The sequence below is a fragment of the Castor canadensis genome, chromosome X (assembly GCF_047511655.1).
Source record: "Castor canadensis chromosome X, mCasCan1.hap1v2, whole genome shotgun sequence".
Classification (NCBI taxonomy): domain Eukaryota; kingdom Metazoa; phylum Chordata; class Mammalia; order Rodentia; family Castoridae; genus Castor; species Castor canadensis.
Genome location: NC_133405.1, coordinates 111,683,040 through 111,699,630, shown reverse-complemented (window position 1 = coordinate 111,699,630; position 16,591 = coordinate 111,683,040). Strand labels below are relative to the sequence as shown.

Below are 16,591 nucleotides of genomic sequence, written 5' to 3'. Positions count from 1 at the left end.
TTTATCCTCCTGTCCTCTGTTTATGAAAAGATGTTTTGTTTGTTTGTTTGTAGCTATACAGGGAGTTTCATTATGACATTTCCATGTATATATGTATTATAAGCCAAATTAGTTCTTCCCCTCTGTTTTTCTCCTTTCTACCTTATTTTCATTTTTATGATCATTTCAAAAGGTATAAAAATTCTATATTCATTCTTGTATACATTAACTGTTTGCACCTTATTTCCTTCTTTTACCCTCCTGCTCTCATATGTGACCTCCCATTAGCATAACGACTTTTTTATTCTTGGCTTTCATTGTTTAGATGTCTGTTTGTTGTTCACTGAGACTTTTGTCTTAGTATTATACCTGTGTGTGCATTGTACTTAAGTCAATATAACCCTCCTCCAGTGCTATTCCACACCATTTTTCCCCTATCCTGTTTTTGACACTTTTTAGTATATGTCCTTGTGTTTTATTCTTACACATATGTGATATACATCATTATTATTTGCTATTTTTCCTTTGTTATTTTCCCCCTCCCCTGGTCTCGTTTATGAGTCCCACTTTGAATACATGTTCTGCATGTATTTCTAGACATATAAAATATTGCTTGTGTATGTATTGACCCTATACTACATATATACATGTGGCCTTAACTGCAAATTACAAAACTTCATTCTTCTTTATGACTTAATAAAAGTCTACTGCATATAAATACTATATTATCTTAATTCATTCATCAGTTGTGGAGCATCTTGGCTCTTTTCATAGCTTGGTTATTCTGTATAATGATGCAATAAACATGGATGTGCAGGTGTCTTTATAACCTGACTGACATTCTTTCAGGTATATCCCTAGGAGTGGTATTGCTGGATCACATGACAGTTCTATTTTTAGTTTTTTAAGGAACCTCCATACTGTTTGCCATAGTGCTTTTACTAATTTACATTCTCACCAACAGTATACGAGGGTTCCGTTTTCCCCAAATCCTCACCAACAATTGATGTCTGTGTTCTTGATGATAGCTATTATTGGAAAAATTACCTGTTGTTATTTTATTGAGTATGTTATCTAGGCCTTTAGCTTGCACCTCTTCTCCTTTTCTATACTCATGATTTGTAAGTTTGGTTCTCTGATGGTGTCCCAAAGGTCTTTCATATTCCATTTATATTTTTTAGTAATTTTTCTTTGTCTTTGTTTGTTTGATCTAATTCCTTTACTTTATCTGCAATCACAAAAATTCTATTTACAACAGGTTCCATTCTACTAGCAAGGCTTTCTACTAAGTATTTTGTTACTTTGGTTATTGAATTTTTCATTTCTAGAATGTCAATTTTATTATTTTTAGGATTTCCATATCTTTATTGTATCCTTCTTTTCTGTTCTACAGTGTCTCCCTTATTTCATTCAACTACTTATTTGAATTCACTTTGAATTTCTTCAGATGTTTATTTATATTCTCTTTTAATTCATTCAGGTATTTGTGCATGTCTTTATTAATTCCATCGATCATTCTTTTCATTAGTTTTTTGAGTTCATTGTTTGAGATTTTTGTCTACTTCATTATTGTTCAAGTACTTTATTGTGGAATGTTGACTCTTAGAAGAAACATTTTATCTTGTTTTTTCATATTTTTTGTGTTTGGACATTGGTATTTACCCATGTGATGCAAGTTTTTGGTGGATATTTTAATCTCTTGTGTCATTTCATTTGAAATACAATGTTTAAGCAAGACTGAGTACTGGTTGTGGTATATTTTCTCATCACTGTACTGGGTATATCACTCAGTAGTCAAATATTCACCAACAGTGCTCAAAATACTAGGTTTCCCCACACACTGCATTCAGGGGGAAAAAAATTAGCTCCAGAAGCAATCATAGTTGATAGACACGCCCACTATGAGAATACAGTAATCTCTAATTAAGACCAATCACTACTCCTGTTCCAGTATCATTAGAGGAATAAAAGAGCAAAGATAATACTTTATGAACTATGTAGACATTAGTTAATAAGGGTTGTAATGGAACTAATATAGGAGGGATAATATTAATGAAAAGTACAAGGTCAATAGTGCAACAAGAATGGAGGAGAAGACACCTAAAGTTGACATGCAGGTAATGAGAAAGAGAAAGGAGATAGATCAGAAAGATCCAGCTAAAAGCATAGTGAGAAAGAAAAGAGAAAGAGAAAGAAAGAAAAAGAGAGAGAAAAGATATGGCAATCTAACTTCTAAAAATAATAACAATAAAGAAGGATGTTGGATAGGGGAATAGAGAAAGAAAAAACATAAGAGAGAGAAGTGCTCTAATTGAAGAGAGAAAAAGGGTGAAGGAGGCTGAATGTAGTGGAAATATTATGTACTCTTGTATGAAAATGGAAAAATCAGACACATTGAAACTATTCTAGCAATAGAAGGTGGGATAAAGGAGAATGATGGAGGAGGTGAATTCAGCTATGACATATTGTAAGAACTTTTGAAAATGTCACAATGTACCCCCTGTACAACAATAATATAATTTTTAAAGGGGGGAAAAGAAAGTAGAAATGGGTGAGGGTGACAGGAGAAAAGGGGAGAAGATACTGTCATAAATTGAATATTAAAAGATGGGTATTGATGCTCACATACCATGACTTGAAGTAAGGAAGGGAGAAAAAGAACAAAAAAAAAAAGCAAGAAAAAAGAACAACAATATCCAAAATGAGAAAGAATCAAAAGGACAAGGGCAAAAATAAACAGTTGATATTCTTGTTTTGCTTTCCAGAACTATCAGGGGCTGTCCAATTTTGAGATTTAGGTCAGTGGGAGAGTAGTTGTTCAGGACCCAATGCAAGAGCACCAGCTCTCTGGGTTGTACTCCTAACCTCCCAGATGCCGGACACTCCTCACTTGACCTGTAGCATTCTCCTTCTCTCCCTTGTCTGTGTTATCCCCCACCAAACAGATTTTCTCTACCATGTGGTTCAGTTTCCTGGCTAGACACTGCAATGCTATGCTCTGGGTTTGCTAACTCTCTCTGTGGCCATGCCACTTAGGACCTCACCAAGATTGCCAAGATGCATCTGTGGCAAGGGGCTGCTGATCTGACTCTTTTTGACTGGAAGTGGTTTCTGTGATTCAGTTTGTGTGATTCTGCCTATTGGAAATTCCCTCCAGCGCAGTCAGCCAGACTGGACTAGGAATATCAATCACATTGCCTTCCCTTACCAAAGTTCCTCTGGACTACCTTCAGACTCTGTGCTCCATGTGTACACATTAAGTAAATGTTCTATGCCTGATGTACCCTGCCAGTATGATTATGAGATCCTGGGGATTTCAAATCTACTGTGCTCCCACCCTGACTTCCTTAGCTCTTCTGGAAGTTTGTTGTAAAGATGGTTGTTCAACAAGGTGTGTCCCTGAAAAGAGATGATGGGGAACGTCACTCAACCATCATCTTGCTCAGGAATCTAGCACCTGTTTATGTGTTTTAGATGTAAGTACAACTAAATAAGTGGTTATAATTCTATAACCCAATATATATGAAAATCTTGTGTATATATATATACTTTAACTAAAATTAAGTATTTGCAACTCTAACCAAACATGCATATGAAAGGATATAATGGAAAGAAAACCCTCAAATAAGCTGACCAGAAAATATGAATAGTTACAATTTAGCTTAGGCATGTGGATGTATGATTCAGTATAAGACTTTGATGTTTGCAGCCCTTTGCATTCTAGTAGATTGAAGATGATGCCTGTCCATGGTAAGCCAGAAATAATGCTGAACCCTTTAGGTATGAGAGGCAAAATAAATATGCAAATAACAAAGATTTTGGAATTTGGTTGTGATTTTCTTCTATGAGAAGAATATATATTGAAATCATTTTTAGGTTTTAAAGACAATCAATGGCTATGTGGGATTACCTGAAGGTAATGAAGGCTAATCAAAAATAATTAGCTAATAATCTGTTGTATTACTCCACATATGGTCAAATACTGTTCAGAAATAAAGACAATGAAAGCATAAAAAGAAAGGAAGGAATGTATTTGAGAGAAATTTCTGTTTTTAACAGTCTGTGTAAAGAGAATGAATTAACTGAAAAATAAGACTCACATATTTCCAACTTTGATTGCCTGAGACATTGGTAAGAAAATGGTACATTCTTGAGCAACAATATGTCAATATTTATATTTACAATGTTTTAGGAAAAATCCTTACATGTAAACAATTAGCACATGTTAATGTGATATGTTGGATATAGATTGTATATACTTAGCACATTTTATATTAAAATGACATTTAAACCTTAAAACTTATTGAATCCCTATTGGTTTATACCCTCAAACACTGTCCTTAGTTTTCTCTACATGTTAATATGTAGGTTGGCTACTATTTTATTCTTTGCTGCTAGAATAGGAAAACTACAATTGAAATTCTCAAAAGGGAAAACATGTAGATTTTATAACATTTGTATTTCTAAGAAGTGTCAAGTCTATTGTTTCTAGTTTCTTTATTGAAAATAGCATCATGGTGACTGATTTCAAATCTCTAATTGAGGACTTTTCTTTTGTTTAGACAAGAATGCTTTTAGGCTGTAAGTGGATCCTTCTAAAAACACAGAAGAAGCAGAGCCTGCTTTGACATTTTCATTTTATTCCATGAGTGATTTATGAGTAAGTTGAGGAAGTTCTATATGATTATTTTAAACCTATTGTGCAAAAATGTCTCAGTGTGTAGATTATCACATAATTTCCACAGATATTTTCTACTGGGAAAATGGGATAGGGAGTTATTTTATTACTATTTCATTCTCTAAATTTTAAGATTAAATATATCATTGTTTTTTGACAATAATTAAAATTTGACAAGAGAAATATCTTTCCAATAATGGGAAATACCATATGTGTTTAAATGCTTCTTATTATTTAAACTACAAAAATCTATTTTGCTTTTGAAAAAAAGTGAAATTACATTTCTTGAGGTGATAAATTTTAATCTACAACTCTTAAGGAGTGTTTTATATAATGTCCATCCCATAAAAATGGCTATCAGAAGTTGATCAGGTGGAAATTTAATGGGTCTTGTAAGAAAATTTAATAATACTCATCTTAAAGAAGCAAGGACTACTCAATGCAATGAGAGTAATAATCACCTAGAAATGACAGAATTCATAAAAGAAGAAGGGTAAAATTACATAGTTGAAATAGACAGCATTAGAAAATACAAAAGCCTCTCTACCATAATATAGCAGACATTGATATAAAGCTTTATTTCAAAGTTTACATATTTGTATATTTTCTCTTTCACCCATAATTTAGGCAGTTGCTTATTATTTTCTAGTAGAGAAAATAATTTGATTCTTTGCTTTTGTTCTGACATTTGATTTCTTTTATTAAAAAACTTAAATTCTTACAGAGACTCCTCTCTGATTCTTCCTCCTTGTATAGAAAATTTTCATTGCATTTTTAAAATTTCAAGTAGTCATCTTTACTTATCTCAAAACAATTTATAGCTTATTTGTAAAGTATATTAAAATATTTTAGTATGATAATTGTAGTATTTTAGTATCACCTACAAGTTTTGGCTTCATATGTTTCATTTGTTTTTCATCTAGTTTATAAAAATTAAAAATTTATGTTACCTCTTTGTTATTCCTTGGGTGTTAGAGAAATCCACATTACTTTTCTATTATTGTTATAACAAATAACCACTAACAAAATAACACACACTTATTATCTTATACTTCTATAAGTCTTAGTGTACTTAAATCCTATGTGTTCTTTCCTGGAGGCTTGAACTTTTGTGGTTTTATATCTTAATTGCTGGAATGGACATGGGGAGTTAGTATATTCTACTTTACTGTGATAATCGATATAATTGATTTTGCTCATCTTATATCTAAAAGTATTCCAACTAACAATTTTGTGTCTTTTAATGCAAGAGAAAGTAAATTACCTCCTAAGTACCATGACTAGGATTAAATTATATCATTATGATTAAAATATCCTGGGGCTAACTATATTTTCATGAGAAGATGATTTTTTCAAAGACTACATGTAGCAAGTCTCAATGCCTAGTGGTCTAGTTACTTTAATTTGCAGCTCTTGGCCTCTAAAATTAACTGGAAATTTATACTCTTGACCTCAGGTTTTAGAGAAGCAATACAACTTACTATAAACAATGAACTCTAAGATCTACTTTCTTTTGTATGAAACACTCCAGATGCATCTCAAATGGATATCCCATAAACACTAATATAAAGAATATTTTGATTGTCGAACTACTTCAGTCAAAGAGTTGACAGCAGGAACATATCAAGAACTTAACTCAGGCCACTATATCTCCAAACCCTTTTTCTGCATTTACTCTACAGCAAACCAAAATTAGACTTCTGTTCCAAGTTCTTTTTGTGGACATTTTCTGTCATGTTAATTAATTATTGACCACATTTGTAATGGTCAACTATTTAAATGTTTTTGAAAATCTTTCTTCATTTGCTTCTTAAAATGACATATTTTTCATCATTCTGGTTTTTCTGTCAGTTTCATACTTTTTTAGCTCTTCTTTATGGCTAATCTTTATATATTGTCATTCGTCAGATTGGGTTGAATTTATCTTTTCTCATGTTTCCAAAATCAGACTTATCCTGATTTGGTGATGGATTAGATATAGGGGCTAAATCATATTGATATAGAAGTTGACACCTGGTATTCTTAATTGGACCATTTAATGAATGTTTTTAGAATGACAGCATCTAAAATGGTTTCATAAGAAAATCATTGTCAACATGGGCGTGGTAGCTCACATTTGTAATCCCAACTACTCAGGAGATAAAGATTGGGTGGATACTGGTTTCATAAAAGTCTAGGCAAAAACTTTGAGACAATAGCTTTGAAAAATAGCTTAATCAAAAAACATGAGTGTTTGGTTCAAGTAGTACAGCACTTACCTATCAAGTGTGAGGCTCTGAGTTCAAACCTCAGTACACTCAGATAAATATTGTCCATATTTACTGCAATTAGTTTGATGTGCTTATTGCTCAGATTTAGAGACATTCAGTGACCAAATTGCTACACATTCCTGAATAGCAAAAGATAATTTAGTGGATTTAATTTGTGTAGCAATTGAAGCCATAAGACATAGACGAGTCTATGGAATAGGAGCATGAAAAGAGAGCAAAGGCCAGGGTTCTAAACAATACTAATATTTCAGGATTAAACAGATGACATGGCATGAAATGACTGACTGTGAACAGTGAGAGAAATGAAAGGAACTCAAGAGAATGTAATATAATGAATACAAAGGAAGTATATGAATAATGTACAAAATTACTTTCTCACCTAATAATCATTCCCTCCTTCCATATAATTTATAGAATCTAAATAATATTCAGTTGGCACTTCGCCCTTGTAATGGGGAAAGTCCAGGTATTCAACAAATAATGATTTGTGTAAGTAAAATATGTTAATTTCATATCTCTATACCAATGATCATTTTATAAATTGAATTGTCTGAAGGTGCTGGCCAATGAGAAATCAGAAGAATTAATCTTGGGAGTTCTGAAAAAAAAAGAATAAAGTTCTGTGATTATGTGTTCAAGAATGAGATATTTTTTATTATTTTAGCTATTGCTAGTGACACTTGTAATTTTTAGCCAAACATCTTGGACATGATGAATAGTTCAATTACTGAAAATTGGGTGGCATAAGCAATAACCTCTAAATTGTGGAATATGCATGAATAAGAGTGGATCATTGGAGACAAGTGATGACCTGATTATCTCAGGTTGAAGAACTTGTCATCTTTTATGTTTGAAGTACAACATGGAGTCAATTTTTTTCCTGTTATTTTATATTGCCGTCTATGTATAAAATGATACATAATTAGAAGTGAGATAATTTTAGTGTATTTTCATGAGTTGTCTCCTTTGCTCACAGAACAGAGAGTAGTAGTTAGCTTAAATATGTATAATCTTAAAGAAAGTTATAAAATAAAGTTTGACTAAGAAAGGTGATGTTTATCTCTATGAAGTGTTAAATAAACAGCCTGAGGCTGTCGTCAACTGAATTCCCACTCAAAAATTTTCAATCTAACTTAGCACGTAAACAAGTCAAAGCCTAGGTTAAAAAAATGTGAATCATCAACTGCTTTAAAATCCATGAAAGAATTGATATCACAAAATAAACTACTTCCTTTAAAATGGGAGAGACAGCAAATATAGAGACAAACAGCTTGCTGAAAATAGAAACTGGACCCATGAACTTGTAGGAACACTTAAATAGTAATTGATTTACTGGTGGACAATGAACATAGATCAGATTGAAAATTAAAAACTCCTGGAGGCCCACTCTAAGTGGAAATCTCACTTGTATTAGTTTCCCTTCAGTATGCTTATCAATTTCTTATCATAAAAATCACAGAAAAATGGCTCCAGCATCATACAAGATGAGAGAGAAAAACATCATTGTAAAGCCATCTAAATGTAAAAGTAACCATTTGAGATATACTCAGAGCATTTTGCTTTATTTAAAACAGTTCTGTCCTCAGAGAAAACTACTTTACCAGAAGAGTCTTATCTTAACTAGTGAAAGGACAACTAGAGAGATTACCCTTTCTCCCCTTCCTGTCTCACATAAAGTGGGGAAAAGATTAAGCCCCTTCTGATTTTTACATCTAATACTTCATAGAATCAGATCCACTAAAAATTTAGATTTAATCATATAATTATAGACAAACTTCTATCCAAAATACCTTGTCATGACTTTATTAGGTCTCAAGTATATAATTCAGTGGGTTATACCCATGAGACATTAAAGACACAGATCTGTTTTAAGAACAATTGTCTAGGAAAACCAAAGCCAACATGTTAGACAAAAACAAGAACACTGGAGGAAATTAAAGCATCTGATATATACATGAATAGCAAGTAGCAAATAGTAAATATAGCATAATTTCTAGTCACTTACATTAACACTAAAATCTTAATTATCTCAGTTCCTACTATTCAAGACATCTTATATAGTTTTCAATGAAAAATTTACACAAATGCAAGAAAAGATGAATAATGTAAGAAGAGAGAATGAACAAAAGAATAAAGAAATACAAGAAAATGCTGGAAACATAAAAATACTAAACACTTTTATGGCTGGGAAAGAATCAGTATTGTTGAAGACATGTCAATAAAAACTTTGAATTAAAAATACAACAGTGCAGTAATCATCTCAATTTATTGGAATTTATTCCAAAAAATCCTTTGGCAAAATTCAACAACCCTTTAAGAGAAAAACCCCAAAGAAACTAGCAATAGTATGGATGTGCCTCAGCATAATAAAGGCTTTATAAAAGAAGCCTACACCCAACATTGTACTAAATGGGAAAAAGCTAAGAGCATTTCCTCTAAAATCAGGAATAAGAAAAGGATGTCCACTCTATCCACTGTTACTTAATTTGGTGTTTGATATCTTAGCCAGAGTTATAAGACAGAAGAAATAAATAAAAGTGATACATATAGGAAAGGAAGAGGTCAAATTATGCCCATGTGGAGAAGATACTATATCCTATACTTTAAAGACTCTAGAGACTTACCTCTTAGATCTGATAAACATTTTCAACAAAGTAGAATGGTACAATATCAACCTATAAAATCAATTGTTTTTCTATACATCAATAACAAACATGATGAGAAAGGATTCAGGAAACTGTCCCATGCACAATAGACTCAAAAAGAATAACTATGCCTCCTAGTACTTACCATAGGCTGTGTTCTTATACTGACTGTATAAAAAAAGAGGAGGCAAATTAAACCTATCCCATGTATACCTTAACCCAAGTCCTGTGCCTGTTCTGTATTGTGAATGGGGAGACATAGGATGGGAGGGAAGAAACAAAAGGAATAAACTTAATTAAGGAGATGAAAGACATCTCCTTGGAAAACATACAAAACACTGAAGAAAGAAATTGAGGAAGACAGAAGATAGAAAGACATGCCATGTTAATGGATTGGCAGAATTAATTTTGTGAAAATTACTATACTATTGAAATTAATCTACAGACTCAGAGCAATCATAAATGTATTTCCCTATTATTAGCAGAAAACATAGCTTCTGTAGCCAAACACATAGATCTCTGGAAACCCATCATTTATCCCAGTGTTAAAGCTGTCAAGGCCAAGTTAGAAATTATAAGCAATATATTCAATTCAATCCCTATCAAAATTCCAATGGTTGTTTTTGCAGAAAAAAAAATCAATCTAAAATTCACATGATGCACAGAAAACTTTGAGTATTCAAAGCGATACTGAAAAAAAGGAGGAATGCTGGAGGTATATCAAAAGACACACTGCCGGCCCATAGTAACAAAAACAGCATGGTTCTGGCACAAAAACAGATAGTTAGACCAAGAAATGAAATAGAGGACCTAAAAATAATCCAAAGAGCTTCTCAACAAAGGAGTCAAAAACTAATAGGCTTTCAAAAACTGGTGTTTGAAAAACTGGGTATTCACATGTAGAAAAAAACTGAAACTAGATCCCTATCGTTCTGAACTTGTACAAAACTCATCTCAAAATGGATCAAACACCTTAACATAAGTCCTGAAACTCAGAACCTACTACAAAAGAACATAAGGAAAATGCTCAAAAATATTGGCATAGGCAATGACTTTCTACATAGAACTCTGATATCTCAGAAAATAAGACAAAGAATTGACAAATGGGATTGCATCAAATTAAACATCAGCACATCAAAGGAACAATTACCAGAATAAAGAAGCAACTAACAGAATGAGAGAATATTTTTGCCAGCTATTCAGCTCCAGGAGATTAATCAATAGAATATAATCTAATTAATAAATGGACAAATGAATTGAACAGACAGTTCTCAAAAGAAGTACAAATGGCCAGTAAATACATGAGGAAATGTTCAACATGTTTAGCCACAAAAAAATGCTAATCAAAACTTGGAAAGTCCATCTTCCCCCAGTCAGAATGGCTGTCATCAGGGAAACAAATGTGATTATAAATATCAATTTACATGAATATGAACATGCATAAGATCAAAATACATTATATACATCCATGGAACTATCACAATAAAACCATTTTGTGCAATCTATATATGTAATAATAATCAGATAGAAAACATAAATTAAAATGGAACAGAATATCCAAAACTGTGGAACAATTACAAATTGTTTGACATGAATGCATGCAATAGTACTTACAAAACAAGAAGAAAGGACCAGGAAATATGTTACACAACATTGGCTGAGGATTTTCCAAAATTATTAAGTAAAATCACACCACATTCAAGAAGCTCAGGGCATATCAAGAAGTACAAATATTTAAAAAATCTACATCTCAGTGTATCATATTCCAAATGTAGAAAATCAATTGCAAATAGAAATTTTTGAAATAATACAGAAGGTGGTAAACACCTTACCCTCAGAGGAACAACTATAAAATTATAACATATTTCTCTTCAGAAACCATGAAAACAAGAGAAGGGAGGGAAATATTTAATGCGTTAAAAAAAAAAACAAGATTTCTGTATCTACTGAAATTTTCCTTTAAATTTGAAGGAGCTGTGAAATTCAATGAAAATGACAGAGTAGAAAGTTCCAAGTGTCTAACTATCCATGGGAACATCAAAAACACAAAAAAGTGCCTATCAATTCTGTCAGAATTCTGGAAAACAGTCAAAGGTTTACACTAACAAAACATATATTAAAGCAATAAATAGACAACTTAAAATGGTAGAAACACTTATGGCATTTTTATTTGCCCTCTACCTAATCGCCTTCATAATTCTGCTCAGATATTGAAGACGACTGTCCAGTGTATGATTATGTTCTCTGGTCCTGCAGGGAATAGAGCAGACCTTATCTACAAATAATTTTGTTTGCTGTAATTTGTCAAGAGTCTCCTTTAAGGACTAATGGAAGGGCACTTGCCTTTGTTTTGCCAATGTCAAGACTCATGGAAAGTAGAAATTGGTAGGCATGCCTTAAAAACCTCAGAAGGTTAAAGAAAAACACAAAGGAAAAATATTACGGTCGAGGCATACAATAAATAAAGCAACAATAACAATAGTGGAAAACCTGGCAAATTTATTTAGGAAATTAGGACATTCAAAGTGTCCATGTATATTAACAAGTTTAGAAAGTGATATGCAAACCAGAAACTGGATGCATACTCAGAAAAGAACTGAGAGTACCTTTAGCTTTTACCTCTGACTAATTTCTAGGATCAGGGTACCTAAAAGGGAAGGGCAGAGTTATAATATGTATACCAGTAGAAAGAATTGAGAATCCAGATCCAATGTATACATTTATGGCCAACTTAATTGTAACAAAGATGACAAAAATGATTCAATAGGGAGAGAATAATCTTTTTGATGGATAGTGACGAGTGCATATCAAAATGCAAAGTAATACATTGGTAACTTTACTTCAAACAACATATAAAAATTAATTTAAAAATTAGGGCCAGGCATGGCAGTACATGCTTGGAACCTCAACTATGTGGTGGTGAACATGGAAAGATTATGGTTTGAGGCCAACCTGGGTAAAAGTTAACAAGTTCCAATCTCAATAAACAAGATGGTGTGTTGACTCATGCCATTAATCCCAGCTAGGCTACATGGATTGCATCCTGAGCCCAAACTAGGCAAAAAGCATGGAACCCTCTCTGAAAAACTAAAGTAAAAAGGGGTAGAGTTGTGGCTCAAGTGGTAGAGCACTTGCAAGGCTCTGAGTTAAAACTCCAAAACTGTCAAAAATCCCAGAAAATATAAGCTGCCTTAATATAAAAGCTAAAGTAAGAAAACTCTAACCAGGAAACATAAGGGTAAAACCCTTCACCTTAATAAAAACAAAGGAAAAATGAGAACAAAATGAAGGCCATCTCAGACAAACAAAAACTGAGGGAATATGTTGCTAGTAGACCTATCTTGAAAGAAATGCTAAATTTCCTCTTTGAGAAAAGAGAAAATTTATAGGTAAGAAATTCATATCTACATAAGAAAAAGAACATTAGAAAAGGAATACATAAAGTTAAATCACTTTTTATTTTATTATTGTTTGATTCATTTTACTATTGTTAGGTAACTTTAAAATAATTGCACCAAGCTTTTATTAAATGATTTTAGATAAGTGAAATTAATAACAGGAATGGAAGGGAGGAATTAGAAATACTGATATAAGGTGCGTGTACTACCCATAAAGCAATGGAGTGTTATTCTGAAAGTGAATTATAATTCTTAATTCTTTCTAAATATAGATGCAATGTAATTTTTACAGCAACAATAAGCAAAATAACTTCATAAAAGGAGGTTAATGAGTCTTTGTGAGTATAGGCATACCTGTCAAGCAGGGCATAGAAATTACTGTACTGTTGTCTATGTTTTAGGCTCTTTTTCCCACCAGCTAGACATGTATTTCCTCTCCCTTACTATATTACAAAAACCCAACAAATTAAACATATTTCTACTCCTCTCTAAAACTTATGAATGATACTTGGCAATTGTACATTAAAATGCTTTAAATAAAATATCTGTGACTAGTAAAACAAAATAATTCAAAAGATATCTAATTGACATGCAAAGAGAGGGAAAAGGATGAAATCACATAAAATTCTCTATTAAAATCAAACAAGCAAAAACAGGAAAAGGAAACAAACAAAGAAGCAGAGCTGGGCATTGCGGTACATTTCTGCAATCCCACACTTGAAAGCTGAGTCAGAAAGTTGGCAAATTAGAGAACAGCCTGTGCTATACAGTGAGACCTTGTCTCAAAAAAGGAAAAAAAAATAAAATAAGGACAATGAACAGTAAATAATTATAACTTTAGTAAATATTAACCCAATTATTATCAATAACTTTAAAGGCCAAATAATAATATATACCAAATAAAGACAAATGCTAACAGAATGGACAAAGGCAATATCCAATTATTTGTCTTGTCTAAGAGATCTTCCTTAAATATAAAGAAACAGACATACAGAAATACTAAAAATAAATACTGAATATTGATATACCATGTTAAAGAAACCAAAAAAGCTCACATAACTATAGTAATATTGGAAAAAGCCAATTTTAGGAAAAGAAAAATTATCAGGGATAAAAAGGAGCATTTCATTATGATAAAATAGTCAACTTTCTAAAATAATATAATAACCCTAAATGTGTATGAGTTTAACATCAGAACATCAAAATACATGAGGCAAAAATGGAGAGAACTTTATAAAAAGAAATAAATTTGCTATTATAGTTAAAGATTTCAGCACCCTTCTATCAGTAATTGAGAGATACAGTAGGCAGAAAATCAGTATAAAAATAGTTGAACTGAACAGGACCATCAATCAACTGGATCTAACTGACATTTATGGAATACTTTGTCCAACAACAACAGAATATACAGTTGTCTCATATTCACATAGAACATTCAGCAAAATATGTTCTGTATTATAAAATACACCTTAATAAATTAAAAACAGAAATGATGCAAATCATGTTCTCAGACTTTGTGTTAATCAGCTTTGGATTACTGTAACAAATAACTGAGATAAATAAGCTTACAGAGAGAAAAGGTTTAATTTGGCACACAGTTCTGGAGGTTTCAATGTATGACAAATTGGCCCTATTTCTTTGGGCCTGTGATGAGGCAATGCATCATAGTAGAATAAAACCAAGAATACTAATACTGATTTTATGTAAGTAATCATGATGATGGTAAGAAAGAAGATGCTTTCACCATATTATTGGAAACAAGGTGATGATATCATCTCTCACAACTAATATTGAACATGATACTTATGTAATGGAACAAGACAAGAAATGAAAATTCAAAATATACAGAATGTGAAGAAGAACTAGAACTGTTTTTTTCACAGATCACATAATTTTCTATGTTGAAAATTCCTAATAATTAACCAAAAGTATCTTTGATTAATTATAGGAAGATTATAGAATATAATGTTAACAAACAAGTCATTTACTGAGGAAGATCCATTAAACTAGGAATATCTGTTTTCATGCCCATAACAAAATTATAGGTATTTTAAGGCTTACAGAAAACATTATAACAAGATTTTTAGCTATGGTTATGAAAATATGGGCTAGACCAAATCAAAAAGCCCAGAACTCAAAAAGGTTGAAGAAATTTTCTGCAATACGGACTTGAATCTTTGAAATCAACAGACTGTTCAATCCTTGTGGCCATACATTGGGATCCACAACTCTCAAACAAGAAGTAACCTTTCTAAATGCAAAAATGATACCTGTTGAAACTATTCCAGGAATTGGGAGAGGGGAGATAAAGGAAATTGGTGGATTGGTGGGGGGCAGTGAATATAAGTATGATACATTGTAAAAAGTTTTGTAAATGCGTCAATGTACTTCCACCAGGCACAATGATAAAGGGAAAAAAAGTAGGCTTTAGGATACAAAAGTATATTCTCTCCAATATTCATCTTAATCATGTAAATGGAGGATATTAGCTGAGAAATATTAGTCCATAAAATCTAACTACATTCTGTTATATTGCCTATCCCCAGAATTTACCTAACTGTAGGCAGAAAATCAATACCAATTCTTTCTAATAAGTTATGGTTCCTATTGTACATCAAAATCTACTGTGAATTTCTTCCCCTGCTCCCTCCTCAAATGAATTTAATCTGTTTCTTCTCTATCATTATATAGTAAATAAATGAATATATTAGGGACAGGTAATTTATTTTTTATGTAAAGGTGCCATATGTGGACTTAATGAATAACTATATAATTCAACTACCATTTACTCTGAGCTAGGTTTAGTAACTAGATGAGTCTATGATATTTCTCACTTTGAGTGAGTAGAAATGTCCTGAAAAAAAGCAAAAGAAAAAAATTAATATGTATATATTGGGGAAAATCAAATGTATTAATGTCAAACTAAGAAATAAATGGACATTCTTGGTAGGTTACATTCCTAAAGGGTCCAACAGTCTTCTTTTTCCTTAGTTTATAAAAATCCAATTTGTTCAAGTGGCACTACCTATGTCATTCTCCAAGCCTTAAGGAAACTATGATTGACATATACCAAGCAAAATAATCCCATTAATATTTTGTGAGTGGTGTTTGTTCATTTTAGTGATGGACATATAATTCGTTTATGATCAGAGGTAAAGGATATGGGGGATTTAGAGAATATTATACTCCTTTCCTTTTACTGAATTTTATTGTTTGGAAAGATGATACTTGGAGATGCTTCAGTCATTGATGTACCATGAGAATATAAATCTAAGAAAAATATGCCAACAATGGCATAAGAGGTTATATATAGATAAAGCCTATCTGCTGCTGTTGCTGAGGCAGTTTCCCAAGCCTGGAAATACCCAATTTTCTTATAATATGATTAAGGATCTTTATTGTGCAAAATATTTCTCTTGTTAATTGTAGTATAAGTTGGTCTGCTGTGACAAAAATAAGCAAAGATATAGCAGCTCAGACCAAATGGAGCTTTATTCTATGCAAGTAATAGTCCAATCATGCGTTGGCTTTCTGGTTCAATATACTACTTCGTTGTACAATGATATGAAAGAAATGGGGCTTTTTCTAGCTTGTTTCTTTGCCACATCTACAACAGCATGA

General features: G+C 32.1%; 1 long non-coding RNA gene and 1 other non-coding gene across 2 annotated transcripts in view; one reads left to right on the top strand and one right to left on the bottom strand.

The window, feature by feature from the left end:
• LOC141419750 (uncharacterized) overlaps window positions 1–16,591 on the bottom strand; it is a 190,047-nt gene that overhangs the window by 32,773 nt on the left and 140,683 nt on the right. The gene's annotated exons all lie outside the window — the stretch shown is intronic.
• On the top strand, window positions 9,701–9,834 carry LOC141420146 (small nucleolar RNA SNORA51). The gene has a single exon (XR_012444832.1). It is a non-coding gene; the product is annotated as a small nucleolar RNA SNORA51 (small nucleolar RNA).